At 44.5% G+C, this 9,218-nt stretch overlaps 1 protein-coding gene across 1 annotated transcript in view; it reads right to left on the reverse strand.

Annotated features, from left to right (window-relative positions):
- The window catches only part of TOGARAM2 (TOG array regulator of axonemal microtubules 2), a 96,276-nt gene extending 89,766 nt beyond the window's left edge, over positions 1-6,510 (reverse strand). The window contains exon 1 of the mRNA XM_055108101.2: positions 6,383-6,510. The gene's annotated coding sequence lies outside the window, so the exon portion shown is untranslated. The remainder of the gene's footprint in view (positions 1-6,382) is intronic.
- Between the last annotated feature and the right edge of the window lie 2,708 nt (positions 6,511-9,218).

Genomic DNA, 9,218 nt, shown 5'->3' on the forward strand with positions numbered 1-9,218 from the left:
AGGCTGAGGTGGGAAGATCACTTGAGCCCAGGAGTTCAAGACTAGCCTGGGCAACATAGGGAGACCCCAACTCTACAAAAAACAAAATTTAAAAATTAGCCAGGTGTGGTGGCTTACACCTGTAGTCTCAGCTACTCAGGAGGCTAAGGTGGGAGGATCACTTGAGCCCAGGAGGTCCGGGCTTCAGAGAGATGTCTGGGCAATGGAGTGAGACCCTGGAGACAGAGAAAAGGAAGGGAGGGAGGATGGGAGGGAGGAAAGGAGGGAAGGAGGAAAGGGGAGGGAAGGGGAGGAAAAGGGAGGGAAGGGGAGGGGAGGGAAGGGAAAGGGAGACAGAGAGGCAGAGGGAGAGGGAATCAAAATTTATGGGGTGCAACTAAAGCAGTGTATAGAGGGAAAGTCTACCTTTCAATGCTAAACTGGAAACAATGCAGATCTCCACCAGCAGAAGGGATAAACAACTTGTGGCATATCCATACCAAGACATACCACTTGGCAATAAGGACAAACTACAAACACATGCAACACCAATAAATCTCAAAAACATGGAGGATCCGTCATTGGAAAACCAGAATCACGAGTAAATATGTAGGCTGGGCACGGTGGTTCACGCCTATAATCCCAGAACTTTGGGAGCCCAAGGTGGGTGCATTATGAGGTCAGGAGTTCGAGACCAGCCTGGCCAACATGCTGAAACTCCGTCTCTACCAAACATACAAAAATTAGCTGGGCATGGTGGCACATGCCTGTAATCCGAGCTACTTGGGAGGCTGAGGCAGGAGAATTGCTTGAACCCGGGAGATGGAGGTTACAGTGAGCCGAGATCATGACAGTGCACTCCAGCCTGGGTGACAGAGCGAGACTCTGTCTCGAAAAAAAAAAAAAAACTATGTATGTATATATAGTGTATATAGCAATATCCGCAAATTCTCCAACTGTGAGACTTACATGTCCCAAAAAGATGATATAAATCTTTCTCTTCCTTAATGATGATTTTTTTTAATTTCTGGAAGAATAATAGGCCCAACTTCCCTTCTGACTATAGTCATATTAAACAAGCAAATCCCATCAATGATAAATGTCACTACTGTAAAAACTACTTAAGTTGTAAGGAAATATTGTTTCAGGGACTTAAAGTAATTGTAGTTGGAGAAAAAACAAAGAGTATCTTTGTATGATGTTATTTATATGAAGCTGAAGCAAAGACACTTATTCCATAATGATAGAAAGTATATCACTGGTTTCCTCAGACTTGTGGAAAAGAGGGGCGTTTGGGATTAATTGGGAAGGTGCACAAGGGAATCTTTGGGATAATAGAAATTTTCTGTATCTGGATTGTGTTGTGACTATACAGGTGTAGACATTTGTTGAAACTCATTGACCTTTACACTTAAAATATTGTTATTGATTATAAATTACACCTCATGCCGGGTGCAGTGGCTCATGCCTGTAATCCCAGCACTTTGGGAGGCCAAGGCAGGCAGATCACTTAAGATCAGGATCAGGAGTTCGAGACCAGCCTGGCCAACATGGTAAAACCCCATCTCTACTAAAATACAAAAATTAGCCGGGCATGGTGGCGGGCGCCTATAATCCCAGGTACTTGGGAGGCTGAGGTGGGAGAATCGTTTGAACCTAGGAGGCGGAGGTTGCTGTGAGCCGAGTTCACGCTACTACACTCCAGCCTGGGTGACAGAGTGAGAAAGATTCTGCCTCAAAAAAAATTAAAAATTAAATAATAAATTATACCTCAAAGCTTTTTTTAAACAAAAGCCTTTGTCTACTGCTCTGATGGCTGGGGCCAGTCTCTTGTCACTCTGGAAACTGAGGACACTTGGATTCTACCCAAGCCTCCAAGTAGTGGCATATCAGTCTCGGAGCTTCTAGCTGGTGATGTGCAGAGGGCCTCAGAGGACTCAGGACAGCAGGGTCAATTTTTTTGACCCTAGGCTGCTAACTCACTGACTAGAACTGAATCTGGTTCTCTTTAGTTTTGCACCAACTCTGCCAAGCCACTCTATCTTATGCTAAACATCATACTCAAACCAAAAAAAAGAAAAAGAAAGACTTTGTCATTATCTTGCCTCTTGGTGTGTTCCGGTATGAAGTATACAGCATCACCTTTGATGTCTTGTCAAATCGAATCAAGCTTAAGACCTATGCTGTTTCAGACCATAGCCACTAGCTACATGTGGCTATTTAAACGTAAATTAGTGAAAATGACATAAAATTAACAATTCTGTCACTCAGCCACACTGGATACATGTTAGGTGCTCACTGGCCACCTGCGGTGAATGAGTTCCATTTTGGACAGCACAGAGAACATTTCTGTCATCACAGAAAGTTGTACTAGGTAGTTCCGAGGTACAACTTCCAGATTATAGAAAATACAGAGGGTACAGGAATGAGTTAAACTCACTTAGGGAAATGATCTAATCCAGCATGTGGCTCATTCTGCAAGACAACTGGCCTGGTCTCCTCAGTGTGTCATTGTTACAGATAAAACTAAGGGGGCAAGAGGGTAAGAGACCGTTTTAGAGCAAAAGTAACTAAAGGAGACTTGACAAACAAACCCAGTGAGTGAGTGTGGATTGGATCCTGATTTGAAAAGAAACTGAATATTAACGTGCTACTACTACACTCCAGGCTGGGTGACAGAGTGAGCAAGATTCTGCCTCAAAAAAAAAATTAAAAATTAAATAATATTAAATAATTAGACAGGAGGATGGTATTAGGGAATTACGGTTTGGAGCTTCAGAGATATAAGAATGGTATTGTAGTTATGCAGGAGTCATAATTTGTAGGCACGTCACCCTGAAGTAGTTAGAAGTGTTATGATGCCTTCAGTTTACTTTCTAGTAGATCAGCAAAAATAAATATATGCACACAAATATAGATGAAGAAAAATATAGCCAAATATAGTCATGGACTGCATAATGACATTTTGGTCAATGTTGGACCACATATACGACGGTGGTCCCATAAGATTATGATACAATAGCGTATTACTTGGCTTTTTCTCTGTTTAGATACACACATCTCTCTGTGTTCCAACTGCCTACAGTACTCAGTCCAGGAACATGCTGTCCAGGTTTATAGCCTAGAAACAATGTAGGCTACATAATATAGCCCACATGTGTAGCGGGCTGTGCCACCCAGGTTTATGTCAGTACACTCTTTGATGTTCTCACAATGACACAATTTCACCTAACAACATCTTTCAGAACATATCCCCGTTGTTAAGGGTCGTATGACTATATCAACAGTGTTTTACTTTAAGTGGTGTGTATATACAGATCATCATACTATTCTTTTTTTTCTTTTTTTTTGAGCCAGAGTCTCACTCTGTCGCCCAGGCTGGAGTGCAGTGGCACGATCTCAGCTCACTGCAAGCTCCGCCTCCCAGGTTCACTGCCTCAGCCTCCTGAATAGCTGGGGACTACAGGCGCCCGCCACTACGCCCGGCTAATTTTTTGTATTTTTAGTAGACATGGGGTTTCAGCATGTTAGCCAGGATGGTCATGATTTCCTGACCTTGTGATCCGCCCCCCTCGGCCTTCCAAAGTGCTGGGATTACAGGCGTGAGCCATCGCACCCGGCCTATACTATTCTTTTAACTTTCCTGTATATTTGAAATTTTCCTAAGTTGGGAAAAGAAGTGAAAAACCATATTCTTCTCCCTCTTCCCCACTATCATTGACATATGTAAACTCCTGGATTTCATGGACAAAGTCTATGGGGAAATTGATGCAGTTGGTGTATGATGTGGTTAATTTCTTTCTTATTTTGGCTTACTATTACTTCACTTTTTAAGGACATAAGGAGGGGGAAACATCAATTCAAGCTTCCTATCCTCAGCAACTGTGTCAGACTAAAGAGCTGCTGCAGCTTCTCTTGACAGCTGGGCACTTTTTCGGGTTAGCATCTGTAGCCCGGTGGGGAGTTTGGTCAGGTCCAGGGAGGGTACAGCCAGGCCAGGGAAACTGGAGGTGCAGCCACCACCTGGAGACTCGATCTCCTCCCATCAGGATTCCCTCCAGGCCCCTCTCATCATGCCTGCTGCTGGGCTACAGTCATTCAGGTTCCGCTTCAGGACTTGGACACCAGAAAAGAGCTGGAAGCACTTTGGAGATTCTCTCAGCCAATCCCAGAGGGCTGGCGCGCAGAAAGCTCACATCCCCACCCTCCACGGGAGTTTAGACAGGAGGAGGCCGGAACCAACTGCTCTCCCAGAAGGCTGGGATAAAAGGAAATTTGCACAAAGCAAGACTGGCACCTAGTGGATGCTTTTTATATTGACGTTTGTATTATACTTCTAACCAGAGAAAGTAACCTGGACAATCCCGACAAGCCTGGTGAAGATGAGAAAAAATACAATTGTAGCAACCTGGTCGTGCTTCCCCTAAATTCACCAAATCCAAGGAACAGCAAAAAGCCAATACACACGTGTGCACTCCAAAATCCAAAAATGGAACGTCAGCCCGCTGTAGTGGCTCACGCCTGTAATCCCAGCATTTGGGGAGGCCAAGGAGGGAGGATTGCTTAAGCCCAGGAGTTCAAAATCTGGGCAACTTAGCAAGACCCCAACTCTACAAAAAATTTAAAAACTAGCCAGGCATGGTGGTGCATGCCCATAGTCCCAGCTACTCGGGAGGCTGAAGCAGGAGGATCACTTGAGCCTGGGAGTCCGAGGCTGCAGTGAGCCATGATCATGCCACTGCACTCCAGCCTGAAAAACAGGGCGAGACCCTGTCTCAAAAGAAAAGGAAAAAAATAAAAAACAAGGTCTAGTGAGGGAGAAAGGATCATTTGGAAACACCTGAAAAGAATTTGCCATACGCTCTCCACTCATTAAAACTCATTTTGGTTGCTTACCACTAGATAATCTCTTACACCTGATTTCCAACCAATCAAGGACCTCAGTTCTAAAATGCTCAAGTTGCAAATTTCTAGAACGGACCTATTTGTCTTTCACTTTCATCACTCTTGCTTCCTAGAAGGCCCTCCCTCAAATCCTAAAATCATTTAGATCCCTGGCTCTTAATAGATCAATTTCTTTTTTGTCATGACTGTAATGGCTTCACTGGTGAAAGTTAATGACTCATTCTACCTCACATCCTAATTAGTTGCTCAACTGTGTCTCCCTACTCATCCCTATGCCATAGTCCCCCTCCTAGGGACATTCAACACTGTGTCAAATGCAGGGCCCTGAACACCCAGCTGTGAGAGAGTGGCAAAAAAACAAACAAAAAAAAACACCTCTCCTATTGAAGATACCCTCCCCACCCTTGTAGACCCCCTACTCCTTCCCTATCCTATGAAACTGAAGTTCGAAATAAACACACAAAATCATTCATTCATGAGGTAAGAGTGTGGTAAGTATCATGTGAACAAACCTTATCAATGTTGCCCAAACTGGAATGTTCAGATATACACACTCCTAAAGGAGCAATGAGATCATTTCTTCCAGCGTCATGACTCCAGCCAGAGGCAGAAGAGCCGCAATTTCCCAATTTTAAAAAATCATCATCATTGTATTACTATCATGTGAGAAAAGTACATTTTAATGTTATAATATTCCGTAATGAAATCAATTCTTGGCCAGGCGCAGTGGCTTATGCCTGTAATTCCAGCACTTTGGGAGGTCGAGGCAGGCGGATCACCTGAGGTCAGGAGTTCGAGACTAGCCTGGCCAACATAGCGAAACCCCGTCTCTACTAAAAATACAAAAATGAGCCAGGCGTGGTGGCGGGCGCCTGTAATCCTGGCTACAGGAGAATTGCTTGAATCCGGGAGAAGAAAGTTGCACTGAGCCGAAATCATGCCACTACACTCCATACTGGGTAACAAGAGCAAAACTCCATCTCAAACAAACAAACAAAAAGAAATCAATTGTAAATTAACCTATTGGCTTATCACAAGCCCAATCAAAATTCCCATAGGATTTGCTTTTCGTTTTTTGTTTTTTGTTTTTTGAGACAAAGTCTCCCTCTTGTGGCCCAGGCTGGAGTGTAGTGGCGCGATCTCGGCTCACTGCAACCTCCGCCTCCCGGATTCAAGCAATTCTCCTGGGATTACAGATGCCCGCCACCATTCCCGGCCAATTTTTGTACTTTTAGTAGAGACAGGAGTTCGCCATGCTGGCTAGGCTGGTCTCGAACTCCTGACCTCAGGTGATCCGCCCGCCTCGGCCTCCCAAAGTGTTGGGATTACAGGCATGAGCCACCGTACCCGGCCAGGATTTATTTTTAACTTGGGTAAAATATTGTGTGGAAGCTCATCTATAAATTGTTACAGCCATACTGAGAGGCAATTTGATGGAATCTATTGAAATTTAAGGTACATGTAGCCTGTGACCAGAATTCCACCTCTCCTTACCCACCTGAGAAAGATGCTGGCACAGGTGCACAGAAGGCAGGCACGAGGTCGCCGCAACTTCACTTTACTGAGAAACAGGAAGCACCTCAAGCATCTATCGATCAGGAAATGGCACCAGTGGTTCTCCGAAGCGCAGCCGTAACAGCAGCAGCAGCAGCATCACGTGGGACGCATTCTTTGGCCCCCATCTGGCTGAATGAGAAACTCCAGGGTAGGGCAAAGCAGCCTGTGTTTTAACCAGCCCTCCCGCTGATCCTGCTGCAGTTAAAATGAACGTAGTCCTATGTTGTTAATTTGGAAAGTCCTCCAAAATATATTGGGTTTAAAAAAAAAAGCAAGCTCAAGTTGCAGAATGCTGCATACAGTACCATTTATGTGGGGGAAAAGAAATCACTTATTTTCTGAGAGCACATCTGTATGTAGATTCACAGAAATCACAGATTCACAGAAATGATTTGGAGTCCAAAACTCTAAAGTAACAACGGTAGCCTCTGCACGTAATCACTAAGCCAGGTGACGGGCAGTTAGTCTAGCCTTAGGTGTCATGTTTGCATCTTTTTTACAAGAATGTATTTCTATAATACTTGTCTAATTAATATGCATTTTTTAATGAGCTTCCTAGAATAGTCAGTCATAGGGCAGGAAAGAAGAATGGTGGTTACCAGGGGCTGGAGGGAGAGTTTACTGTTTAATGGATACAGAGTTTCAGTGTGGGAGGATGAGAAAGTTCTGGAGATGGATGGTGGTGATACACAGCGTGAATGTGCTCACTGCCACTGAACTGCGTACTTTTTTTAAATGGTTAAAATGGTAGATTTTATATTTTACAACATTAAAAAATAAAAATGTGTGTTTTTTAAATGTTAACAGCTATCTGTCCAGCTCAGTTCCCAATGAACCAGACTTCTAGCATGAAAACTGCCCTCTTCACAAGGCTCCTGGCAGTGTGACCCCAGCCCGGGCAGGGGTGATTGGGCTAGGATGAACACCTGAACCAAAATGCAGCCAATCAGATGTTTCTCCCAGAAGTGGGAGTACGGACTGGCTCAGGTTCCCAGCAGGAAACAAACACTGTTAAGCAGGGCTAAGAGATTTTTTATAAAGGGACTACAGTACTTAAAACGGTGTGAGTGGAGTTAAGGGAGCCTACGAGGAAGAGTGAGGCATTCTGGGACAGGCGGAAAGCGACCAACAGGAGGAAATTGTCACTAGACTTCCAGCCAGAGTGAAGGGCACAACCAGAGGACCAGGGCGGACCCCACCAAACCACAGCCCTGCAGAGTTCAGCAGGGGAATGTAGACTCTGACCGTGTGGCCTCCCACCCTCCAATCTCCAGCAAGGGAGTTGAGCTGATGCCATCGGTGGAACTCAGCCTCCAAAGGCATGGAGCAGATGGAGAAAGGTGTGGGGAGAGGGCTGGATCTAAGGGAGCAGAGAATGCCCAGCTCTCCTAAGAATCAGCAAGTGGCTGGATGATAACATCATAACCTCAGGAACAGTCAGGCAGCCAAACAACAGCACGAACTCCAAGGCAGCAGTTAAGAGACCACACAGCACTTTGGGAGGCAGAGGCGGGTGGATCACAAGGTCAAGAGTTCGAGACCAGCCTAGCCAACATAGTGAAACCCCGTCTCTACTAAAAATACAAAAAATTAGCCCGGTGTGGTAGCGGGCGCCTGTAATCCCAGCTACTAGGGAGGCTGAGGCAGGAGAATCGCTTGAACTGGGAGGTGGAGGTTGCAGTGAGCCGAGATCGTGCCATTGCACTCCAGCCTGGGCAACAGTGCAAGACTCAAAAAAAAAGGGACTACACAAAAGCCCTAATGATTCTGTCTCCTGTAATCCCTCCCTGCAGACAAGCTGTCTCTGTGTACCCTGACAATTCTTTGAAATTGTAATTACACTTGTTTTGCTTCAACTGCCCCAATTTTTGTTTCTTACAACCAAATAATCTTTACTTAGCAAAGTGGGAGAATGAAAAGGCAAAAGATATTTAGGAAAATATTTCAAAGAGGTATAAAGACAACAACAATAAAAATGAATTCTAAAAGCCCCCGAAGTTAAAAATAATGTACTGTCGAGAGACAGCAATGGCATAGAATGGATAGTGCTGAAAGACTAGGATCCTACCGTAATAAAGCAAGCACGAGTGTATAGGATGGAAAGAATAATCCACAGTGTGCAGAAAACGGGCTGTGTGTGTGGGAATCCCAAGTTAGAGCCTCATCTCACAAGACACACCACAAAGAACTCCGTATACATCAGAGAGGCAGCCTTCAACTGCTTCAGCACAACAACACATTTTAGTTGCGTACCCCCTAAAACAAGTTACTTTAAGTATGTGCAATGCACTGGTATGTTCTATTTTAATTACATTTTCTTCTTTAAAAAGTGGTGGCTGCAACCCACTTTAATTATTTCATAATGCACTGAAAAGTCACAATTTACTAAAGTGTAAAAAATATAAACACACACACACAGAGACGAGAGAGACGAGAACAAAATGCAAGAAATACCTGCCTAGTTTCAGAAAAGGAACTTTTTTTAAGCTTAAAAATACAGTTTAAAGAAAAATAGTATTGGCCAGTGCAGTGGCTCACACATGTAATCCCAGCACTTTGGGAGGCTGAGGCAGGCAGATCACTTGAGGTCAGGAGTTCGAGACCAGCCTGACCAATATGGTGAAAACCCATCTCTACTAAAAATACAAAAATTAGCCAGGCATGGTGGCACGCAACTATAATCCCAGCTACTCGGGAAACTGAGGCAGGAGAATTGCTTGCAATTCGGGAGGCGGAGGCTGCAGTGAGCCGAGATCACGCCACTACACTCCAGCCTG

The sequence above is a fragment of the Pan paniscus genome, chromosome 12 (genome assembly GCF_029289425.2).
Source record: "Pan paniscus chromosome 12, NHGRI_mPanPan1-v2.0_pri, whole genome shotgun sequence".
NCBI lineage: Eukaryota > Metazoa > Chordata > Mammalia > Primates > Hominidae > Pan > Pan paniscus.